This window comes from Marmota flaviventris, chromosome 1 (assembly GCF_047511675.1).
Source record: "Marmota flaviventris isolate mMarFla1 chromosome 1, mMarFla1.hap1, whole genome shotgun sequence".
Lineage (NCBI taxonomy): Eukaryota > Metazoa > Chordata > Mammalia > Rodentia > Sciuridae > Marmota > Marmota flaviventris.
The window spans coordinates 218739546-218750273 of record NC_092498.1 but is presented as its reverse complement, the minus strand read 5'-3'; the positions used below and the strand labels follow the sequence as shown (position 1 = coordinate 218750273).

Genomic DNA, 10728 nt, shown 5'->3' with positions numbered 1-10728 from the left:
CACCCACCGCAGCTGAGACCAGCCTCACCCACAAGCCGTCACCTGCTCGAGGCTCCCGACACTCCTCCTGACCTCTGGAAGTCCCTTCTTGTGTCCCACCTAGGGCTTGCCTCTCCTCTCTCAGATAAATGACAAGGTCTTCCCGCCCTCCTCCGGGAGCTTCTGAGGCTGGCCCCGCAGAAGGACAAAGGCCGGCGGTGCCAGTTCTAGAAGCACCCAGGCCCGGGAGCCGAGGCTCAGACAGGTGTAGTCTTCCCAAGGTTGGGGACACGAGCCTCAGGGACCTCGAGGGAGCAGCCCCCTGGTCACCGTGGACTGCGGCTCCCCAGCAGCCTGCGGGGCAGAAGCAGCACCCCCATCTCCAGGTGGGGACCCTGAGGCCAGCAAGGGGCAGCCTCTCAGGAGGTGGCCAGGCTAACGCCAGCGTCGCCCTCGTCCTTGAGTCAGACTGACACAGGGCAGAGGCCCAGAGGGTGAGGACAGGCCCTGATGGCCGGGGCTGCCCACAGGCAGCAGCTCAGGGGGGTGGCCGAGACCACAGCCCTCCCCAGTCCTGCGTGCACAGGAGGCCGGCCCAGGCAGCTCCGAGGAGCAGTGGGGGGCACTCCCAGGTGTGGCCCAGGCGTGGCCCAGGTGTGGTCCAGTGTGGCCCAGGTGGCCCAGTGTGGCCCAGGAGTGGCTCAGGTGTGGCCCAGGAGCGGCTCAGGCGTGACCCAGGAGTGACCCAGGCGTGACCCAGGCATGGCCCAGGTGTGGCCCAGGTATGGCCCAGGCGTGACTCAGGTGTGGTCTAGGTGTGGCTCAGGCATGACCCAGGTATGGCCCAGGAGTGACCCAGGTGTGGCCCAGGCGTGGCCCAGGTGTGGTCCAGTGTGGCCCAGGTGGCCCAGTGTGGCCCAGGTATGGCCCAGGCGTGACTCAGGTGTGGTCTAGGTGTGGCTCAGGCATGACCCAGGTATGGCCCAGGAATGGCCCGGGTGGCCCAGGGTGGCCCAGGTGGCCCAGTGTGGCCCAGGAGTGGCTCAGGTGTGGCCCAGGAGTGGCTCAGGCGTGACCCAGGCGTGACCCAGGCGTGACCCAGGAGTGGCCCAGGTGTGGCCCAGGTGTGGCCCAGGCGTGACTCAGGTGTGGTCTAGGTGTGGCTCAGGCATGACCCAGGCATGACCCAGGTGGCCCAGGTGTGGCAGAGGTGATGGAGGTGGCCTCCCTCAGGGCAGCAGGGAGTGGCGGGAGTGGGCAGGACGGCGGGGACGGGGGAGGGAGGACCTGGGGAGCAGGTCGTGCGGAGCCAGGAGATGGAGTGAGGCCGTTGCCTGGGCCCTGAGCTCGGGGACAGGGAGGCAGTGGGACTGGACCCGAGATGGGGACAGGGCGGAAGAGCAGATGTGAGAGGACTGAGCCCATGACTGCAGGGCGTCCAGGGGCCGTGAGTGGGCAGAGAGGCCCTGCACCCTAAGGTGATGCCTGTGGTCTTGTGACCAGCATCCAGGGTCAGGGGGATGCAGGCAGGGAGGTGGGTGGACGGGTGGGTGGACGGGTGGGTGGACGGGTGGACGGACAGATGGGTGGACAGGTGGGTGGACGGATGGGTGGACGGGTGGGTGGACAGGTGGGTGGACGGACAGGTGGGTGGACGGACAGATGGGTGGACGGGTGGGTGGACGGACAGATGGGTGGACGGGTGGGTGGACGGGTGGGTGGACAGATGGATGGCAGAGGGTGGGTGGACAGGTGGATGGGTGTGGGTGGGGGCAGGGTGGCTGGGTGGGTAGGTGGCGGCTCAGACAGTGGCATCCTCCCAAGTCCTTCAAGGCAAGGGGCCCAGCTCAGCCCTGGGGAGGCCCACTTCAGGACCAGGCAGAGGACATTTGAGGAGTTGACCCCTTCCTGCATCTCCCGCCCAGTCCTGTCCCCTGCCCGCCCGCCTGGCACCCGGCCTTGGGACCTGACACCCGCCCCCTCCGCCCCACGCAGGCTGAGCTCCGGGGACCCACCGCAGACAAATCAGTGGAAAATTACAGCGGAGCCTGTGCCCTGTGGCCGCCGCTGGCTTAATGGCCCCTCTACGATTGTTCCCAGCTGGAGGCCGCTGGGGGCGGGTCGCGCTGAGCCACCCACTCTGGGTGGCCGGTCTCGGGGACAGGGGCTCCGTGGGTGGAGCAAGGTGGTGGGATTGGGCCAGGAGAACAGTGACCGCAGGCTCTCAGGAGGGACACTGGGCCCTTGGCCCCAGTGGCTGCTGCCCAGGCCCTGGCCCATGCTAGTCCCCCTTCCTGGGCAGCTGTTTCTCCTCGGGGCGCCCGTGGCTCCCGCTAGGTCTCGGTCCTAAGGACGCCACCTCCACGAGGCCCTGCCCAGACGAGGCCACCCTCCAGCCGCTCAGCGGCGCCCCAGCTCCCTGCCCGGTCCACTCATCTGTGGGGGGACAGTGACCCCGCCCCGGGGCCTGCGGCCTGCGGGTGGCTGGTGGTCACCGTGCTCGCCGCCGGGACTAGTGCCCCCAGGAAGCCAGTAACGCTGGCCAGGCGTCCACCCCCTTAAGGGGCAGGGTCGCTGAGGCCCCGGGAGGGAGAGGAGCCGGTCTGACGGAGTCACGGCCACCTGGATGCTAGGCGCCCGCTGCCCTGGTGCCGCCGTCTGCTCCCTGACCCCGCGGCCCCAGGTCCCGCCCTCCCCCAGCCCACGGACCGGAGTGACCTGCCGCGTCCCCTGCCTGCTCTCCCTCTCTCCCCCTCGCTCGCCTACTTCAGCCACCCGGGTCCCTTGCTATGTCCCCACAGGCCAGGCTCAGTCCTGCCCCAGGGCCTTTGTGGGAGCTGCCCCTCCCCGGTGGCCTGGCACCCGGACACCTGTCCAGTCCTGGGGAAGGCTGTCCTCGGTTCTGGTGGCACCGGGGCATGCCTCCCCGACTAGTGGTCCTGCCCTGCCTGTCTGTGCCCCACCTGCTCCTCGTGTGACAGGGACGTGGGCTCCCTGTGAGCCCCGCGCACACCCAGTGGCCCGGAGGGGCTGAGACTTCTCTCCTCCTCTGGTCCCCAGCACTCATATCAGAGGGCGTGGTAGACCCTGGGCGCCAAATAAAGGAGCCCATCAGGGGAGGACGGCCGACTCTCCGGGGACAGGCGCGTGGCCGTGGCTGGGCTGGGGACCCAGCTCCCCAGGGCACTCGGGGCTCCGGTGATGGAGAAAAGCCGGCTCAGGCCCGAGTCTCAGGGGCCCCGACTTGAGGAAAAGCCAGAGAGTTCGGTCCCAGAGAATCCCCGTCGCTCGCCGCGGCCCAGGCGGACCTCGGGGGCGCCTTCCGCTCAGCTGAGATGCAGCGGAACTGACCGTCGGGAGGCTGGGGCAGGAGGACGAGGTCAAAGCCAGCCTCAGCCACAGCGAGGCCCTGAGCAACTCAGTGAGGCCCTGTCCCTAATAAAATCTGCCTCACGACGGGGGTGGCCGGTGGTCAGGCGCCCCCACGTTCAGCCCCGGGCCCGAGACGTGTAGTACTGTCCTGCGTCCCCCGACCACAGCAAACGGCACTGGCTGTTATTAACTGAGGTCAACTGGCCGCCACCACGTCAGCCCGGACTCCACCCTCGAGTCTTCACTGAGTTTTATCATTAGTTGAGCTTGTCCACCCGCGTCCCCTTGGGCCCAGGACCCCACCGGACCCCCTGTGGCATTGACGTCCCCGCGGGCCCCTCTGGGCTGGGCGGCTTCTTGGGTGATGTTGGTTTCTTGGGCCTGGACGAGCTGAGGGTCCTGGGGGTGTCCCCAGCCTGGGCTGGCCAGTGTCATCCTGGCTAGGCCTGGGGACCGGGGTTTGGGAAGAGCATGTGGCGGGGGGACGCCCTGCTCCTCACCCTGACCCGTGGTGCCTGGTGCCACCGGGCGCCCGTGGGGACCTCAGGGCCCCTCCACGGCACAGCTGCTCTCGGCCTCTCTGTCCAGTGGGTCCCCCGCCTGGAGGGCAGCATTCGAGCCCCTGAAACCGGGGAGGGACTGTCCCCCAGTGTCATTTGAAACCCCTGTTGAAGGGTTTTCCTGCTCTTTCCCGTTCCCTGCCCACGCTCTACGATCATGTGGCCTCCGTGGACACTGCCGTCACCGTCCCACGCCGCCCTCTGTGCTCTGAGTTCCCAGCTGTGGGTACAGGGTCTCCCTCAGTGCTGCCTGCAGGGGACACGGTCTCTTTGGTACCTGAGGAAAGCCTAGATTCTCCCCGTGGGACCCATCTTCCTCCCGTCGGCATCGCCAAAGGGCCAAGTGGCCAGCCGTGAGCACAGTCCAGGGACCCGGGCCTGAAAGGCCAAACCCCGAGCACTGGGAGAAGATACGGGGGATGACGGTTGGGAAGGAGGAGGCCTTGGTAGCAAGTCCAGAGCCCAACAGCCATAAAGACATGAAGGTCTAATTTCGCGGAAGTCCGGTTTTTTCTGTGAGGCAGAAAGGCCCGAAACCCAGGGCAGACCTTAGCCAGAGATCCGTGACATACTTGCAGATTTTTCTTCTGGTCAGCGAGTATGTAAAGATCGTCTACGAATCAACAAGAGAAGACCGACTGAAGCGACTCAAAGGACATGAGCCAACCATCCCAGAAAAGAAAGAAAAATGGTTTGAAAACACTGAGAACCGGAGTTTGACTTTACGCAAAGAAAACGAAAGTCCGCCTGGAGCTGCGGTGGGGTCCGGCATCCTGCTGCCGAGGGCCGACGTCCTCTCCTGCACCGTGCGGGGGCTGGAGGGCACTGGCTATGTACCAGGATGACTGTGACCACACAGGGGACAGTGGGTGGTGTCCAGGGGGCAGTGTCCAGGACACTTGGGGTGCTGCGGGTAGGGTGGGGCCGGGGCACCCCTCTCGGTGGCAGACTGTGGGGACCCTCGTGGGCACCTTGTCTTTCAGCGTGACTTGGTGACGATGGCCGCTCTTTGGCCTCAGCAGCGAGACCTTGGGTCCAGGCTGCGAGTGTGCAGGAGGCTCGGCCGGGCCTGTGGCGCGGGGGACTGGGGAGGAGCAGGACGGCCATTTAGAGCCAGGGTCCCGCGGAGGTGCTCAGGGCCTCGCTGTGGCTGAGGCTGGCTTTGAACTCAGTCCTCCTGCCTCGGCCTCCGGAGCTGCTGGGATGAAGACGTGGGCCACTGTCCGCTGGTGGCCCGCTGCAGCCGCGAGGTCTGGTGGCTGTGGACAGCCAGGCGCGATGCCTGTGGGCCCCACCAGAGGGCAGCGCGTGACCAGGAGACGGGCCTCCAGGCCCAGGGCTGCTTTCCCGAGTCGCCCTGTCACCTGTCCCTGTGCTCCCCGGGCCCCTTGGGACCCTCCAGCGTCACGTGGACTCCTGGAGAATCACTTCTCTGTCCCCGCGCGCGTGGCCCTGAGAGGGGCGCCGGCTCCCTCCCGGGTGCGTCCTGGTGCCCGGCGCTGGCTCAGGAGCTCAGAGGACTGTCACCACCAGAGCTGTGAGAGCAGGAAGTGACGAACCCACTTCCCCAGCAGCCCCCCAGGCCCCTCGGGCTCCTGCCCAGCCCAGGCCCGTCCCAAGCTCGGCTCGGCTTCCTCTCGGTGCCAGGAGGCAGGAGGTGCCCAGCTCCGCTCCCTCCAGGCCTGGGAGGCCCCTGGACAGGGGTGGGCGGACGGCACCGATGATGCCCCTCGTGGAGCAGAACCAACTGGGTCCCTGTGCGAGGACCGAGCCCATGAGCGCTTAGCCACCAAGCTGCGCCTCTGGGCCCTTTTCATTTTTCATTTTAGGACAGGGTCTCATTAAGTTGCTGAGGCTGGCCTCAAACCTGCATCCTCCTGCCTCAGCCTCCCACCTGGGCCAGAGGGCCTGGGATCCGATGTGGCTGCACCTGGCTGGACTGGGTTCCTCTGGACGCTGCCCAGTGTCCACGCAGCACCTCCGGCTGTGCATTTGTGTCTGGATTTCCCATTTAAGGCCAGGTCCTGTTGGGTCAGGACCCACCCTAATGACCTTGCTTTAATATGATGACCTCTGTAAAGACCCTGCCACGCTCTGAGGTCTCAGGGATTGGCACCCGAACACCGCATTGGTGGGGCACCGCCACCCACACACCTGCTGGACATGGAGGTGGCCCTTCTTCCTGGCTGAGTGATATTCCACCCATGAGGCCACCTGGGCTTTCGTGCACTCAAGGGTGGAGGCCACGAGGTCCCTGGTGTGGGCTCTTAGACAAAGCTGCTGCTTGCTCTCGCCGTCTCTCCGTGGGCGCAAGTGGCCCGTCCAGCGGTGCGAAGCTGTGTGCTTCAGCTGGGTGGCCGAACACTGCTTCCCAGAGGGCCTGCCCCAGGCCCGGCTGCCACCAGCACAGCCCGTGGCCCTCCGTCCCCTCTGCAGCCAGGGCATCCCTGTCCTCGGTCCCCTCTGTTGTGTGTGCGGCCACTGGGCCGAGGGCTCCTGTGCTGCCGGCCTGGGGCTCCCCCGGCCAGTGCTGTGGCCTCACATCTGCTGGCCTGGGTGCGGGTCTGGGGGCAGGACCCCTGTCTTGTGCCCCCGGGGGCCACTTCCGGGGCCTCTTGTGGTTCTGTTGGACTGGACCGAGGATGGCGTCCTCCCTGGGCCGCGCGCGGCCAGCCTCTGCCTCCCCCGGCCAGCTCAGGGCCAGCTCCAGCCGCGCAGGCAGTGGCTCCGAGCTCCAGAGGCGTTTGGTGGCCGTGGTCACCCTCCTGCCAGATGCCGTGGGTGAGGCTGGACCCCTCCCTCCACCTGAGAACGGAAACTGAGGCCCCCAGGCCACGTGCCAGGGGCTGCCCGAGCCAGGCGGGGGGCCGGGCCGGGGTGGCTGGCCTCGGGACTAACGCAGCCTTTCTCTACTCGGGTCGAGAGTGGACCTGCGGGGCCTGGAGGGCCAGTGGCCTCTGGCGTGACCCCTCGGCGCTGCCCTTGCCACACAAACGCGGACAGTCCTGTCGTGGGCAGCCCCCTGTGCCCACCTTCATCTACAGACGCGAGCGGTGCCCAGTGGGTCCCGCGGCCGGGGCTGCTGACCCTCCGCCCAAACGTTTACCAAGGTCCTGCTGAGGGCCGGCCCCGGGGCCCAGCGTTGGCCAGAGGACAGTGAGGCCGCGGGCCAGGGGCAGGTGGGGGTGGGGGCTGCAGGGCGAGGCCACTCAGAGACGGGCAGGCGGGGCCGGGCGGGACGGGCAGAGAGGGGACAGCCTGCGGCTGGGACAGGAGGCCACGGGTGGGGTGAGTGGACGGAGGGTGGCCTGCACGGTGGCCACCCAGAGGGACGGCTTGGAGCCTCCGGTGCTCCCACCAGGCCAAGCTGTGAGCGGAGGGAGGGCCGGCCACTCCCTCATCCTGTCCAGCCACAGCTGCTGGCCGAGCCTCTCTCGCGGATCCCACACGGAGCGAGCGTCGGGGGAAGAGGTGGACAGCTGGGTGGCAGAGCCCCGCGCGTCCCCGTCCTGGCCGTGGAGACAGGGGGTGTCCACCCCGCACAGCACAGCTGCCCACGGCCGGTGGCCATGGCAGTTTCCGGCCCCGCTGCTCCACGCCACCCGGGACGGCTGCAGGGGGCTGGTGGGGACCTGGTGTGGCCATCCTCGGTGGCCTTGTCCCCAGGCTCACAGATGCCAGCATCTCTCCAAGGAGGGCCACCTTCAATCTCAGCTCTGGGGACCCTGGGCCTCAGTCTCCCCGGGCTGTGGGGACAATGAACCCCGTGGGGCGCTGTCTCTCCCGCGGGCCACTCTCCCGTTGCCCACCCCTCCCTGGGATACGCCCGCGCTCCGGCCATCCTGGGGGTGGAGACCCGGTGGCACCCTGGCCTGGCCTTGCTGGGATCCCAGGGAGGGAGACAGGTCATGGGCACAACTCAGGGTCACAGGAAGCAGTGGTGGGCACCAGGCGAGCCCCCGCCCAGCCCCTGGCTGCCCGAGATGGAGCCCAGGGCTGCCCACCCTGAGTGGCCCCAGCTCTTTCCACTTGAGACAGGATCTCTCTAAGCTGCTGAGGCTGGCCTCCAACTTGCCATCCTCCGGCCTCAGCCTCCTGAGTGGCTGGGATCCCAGGTGTGGCCACCGTGGCTCACTGGTCGCTCTCACCATCGGGATTGCCGGGGCTGACACCCCACTGACAGTCTGTGTAGCCCTAATTCTAGCTCCTGCAGCCCAACCAAGGCATGCAATTATTTCACACCAACTGTGTACCAGACTCCAAACTCATAGCCTTACAAACCCATTTCCCAGAGAGAGCCGAGGTCTGGAGCTGGCCTGCGGTGGTTAGCTGCTGGGGGGACGGGGCCCGAGGGCACGTCTGCCAGCTGGTTCCCAGACTGACCCACCCTGCCCCGGCACAGCTGACGCCCTCTGAGCTGGATCCCGCCGGGGGTGGGTGCTGAGGCTGACAAGGAGGAGCCTCGGGGACCCAGGGCCCGCTCAGGAGGACACTTGGTCCTGGAAACCGCCTCTCCTTGTCCCGCCTCTCTGGCCTTACCCCAGCGGTCACTCTGTAGCGGACCCGCCACTGGGGCTGGGTGGGGGCTCCAGGCGGGCTCCAGAGGAGGTGGGGTCTGCGACCAAGCCACCCGCAGCCCGGCCACCCCTGTGCCCACCAAGCAGGGCCTGGAGCCACGGCACTGGCCGAGTCCAGCTGCAGGCCGGGCTGACCCGGCTCCTGACCGAGGGACGAGCAGGCCCAGGGAGGCTCCCCCCGTGCCCTGGCCCTGAGCCTCAGTGTCCTCCTCCCCAAACTGGGGGCCTGGACCCACCCCCAGGTTGTGGGAAACAGCCCCAGAGGTGCTGCGGGGCCCCTGGGTCCCTGTGGGTCCCTGGGTGGTCTCCAGGTGGTGCCAGGGTGGTCCTGGGTGGTCTCCAGGTGGTCCAGGGTGATCTCAGGGTGGTCCCTGGGTGGCCACAGGGTGGTCTGGGGTGGTCCTAGGTGGACCCTGGGTGGTCCTGGGGTAGTCCTGGGGTGGTTTCGGGGGTGGTCCCTGGGTGGTCCTGGGTGGTCTCCAGGTGGTCGGGGTGATCTCAGGGTGGTCCCTGGGTGGCCACAGGGTGGTCTGGGGTGATCCTAGGTGGTCCTGGGTGGTCCTGGTCCTGGGTGGTCCTAGGTGGACCCTGGGTGGTCCTGGTCCTGGGTGGTCCTAGGTGGACCCTGGGTGGTCCTGGTCCTGGGTGGTCCTGGGTGGTCCTGGTCCTGGGTGGTCCCTGGGTGGTCCTGGTCCTGGGTGGCCCCAGGGTGGTCTGGGGTGATCCTAGGTGGTCCCTGGGTGGTCCTGGTCCTGGGTGGCCCCAGGGTGGTCTGGGGTGATCCTAGGTGGTCCCTGGGTGGTCCTGGTCCTGGGTGGTCCCTGGGTGGTCCTGGTCCTGGGTGGTCCTGGGTGGTCCCTGGGTGGTCTCGGGGTGGTCCTGGGTGGTCCACTTGCTCCTGTTCTTAGCCTCAGCGGCACCTGGGGCAGGATCCCCTCAGGCCTGGCCCCAGGACATGGTGACCTCCCAGATGTCATGATGTCCCTCAGGAAGCAGAGGCGCGAGCCCTGGCACCACAGGGTGTCCCTGGGTGGTCCCTGGGTGGCACCACAGGGGGGGGCACCGTCTGGCCTGCACTGCCCCAGCCGCCCGGCGCTGCCTGAGTTCCCAGCTGTGGTGCAGGAGGCCGCCCGACTCCGCCTCGGCCAGCAGCATGGCCCCTGGTGGCCCAAGGGTGACAACCTCGCTGTCACCAGCAGCGCCTAGCCACCTGCCTCATCTCCCCACCTGTCAACAGTGTCCCCAAGTCCCAAGAGGGGCAGACGCATTGATGCTTACAGAGCGCTGGGGACAGGCCCCGGCGCAGGTCCGCAGAGAGGTGCAGATGCGGCAGGACTGAGCCCCGGGAGGTGGCCGTGCCAGGTGGCGACAGAGGCAGCGCCTGGCCCATGTCCCCTCAGGGGCCACAGAGGCGGGCAGTGGGGACGGTGGCGTCAGGGGAACATCTGCTTCCCTGGGACTGGTGTGGCACAGGGTGGCACAGGGTGGGGGTGGCACAGGGACCAGACCCTCCCCCACTAACCCACGGCGCTGCCGGAAATCAAGCCCCGTCTCCACCCGCAGCCGCTTCCTGTCCCGCATCCCGAGCGTCCCCCGCCCTCCTGCCGCCCCGCCCAGGAGGCAGAGCCCCTGTCCCCAGCCAGGCCTGTCCCCAGGGAGGGCCACCACCCCAAGCTGCCCACTGGATGGCCCGGCTGGCGTCCAGCCTGCTCTGCCCGGGTTGGTCCACCTGCTGCGTCCCCGCTGCCATGCCATGCCCAGCTGCCTGCTGCTGTCCCCACCAAGGCTGGGGTTCGGGGGGCAGAGGGGAAAGGCCAGGAGACCCACTGTGCGCGGAGCCCTCGGGGGCAGCCGGCAGGGTGGGGCTGACTGCCCTGAAAGAGAACAGCGAGGGGTGCAGGGTCACTCACAGGGACAGCCACAGGCCAGTGACCATCCCCAACGTATAGGCGGGAAACCGAGGCACGGGCCATGGCCTCAGGGTCCTGAGAGGCAAAGCCACGGCCTGAACGGGGGCCGGGGGCAGAGGCCAGGGCGGAGGCTCGTGGGTCCCTTAAGGACACGGAATGTGTCCAAAGCGGCGGGAGGTGGCCGGCCTCCCCCCAGAGCCCCCCAGGGCTGGGGTCTTCCTCGCTGTTTGGAAGACGGAAGGGAGGTTCCAGGGAGCGCGAGGAGCCGAGTCCCTCTGACCTTGACCCTCTCCCGGGGGCCTGGGCGACGGGCGGGCAGCGGCCCCTGTG

At 67.9% G+C, this 10728-nt stretch overlaps 1 long non-coding RNA gene across 1 annotated transcript; it reads right to left on the bottom strand.

Annotated features, from left to right (window-relative positions):
- Window positions 1–4399: 4399 nt before the first annotated feature.
- Window positions 4400–9186, bottom strand: LOC139702576 (uncharacterized). The gene is made up of 2 exons (XR_011705192.1): window positions 9113–9186; window positions 4400–9065 (listed from the first exon to the last, which is right to left on the bottom strand). It is a non-coding gene; the product is annotated as an uncharacterized lncRNA (long non-coding RNA).
- Window positions 9187–10728: the final 1542 nt, after the last annotated feature.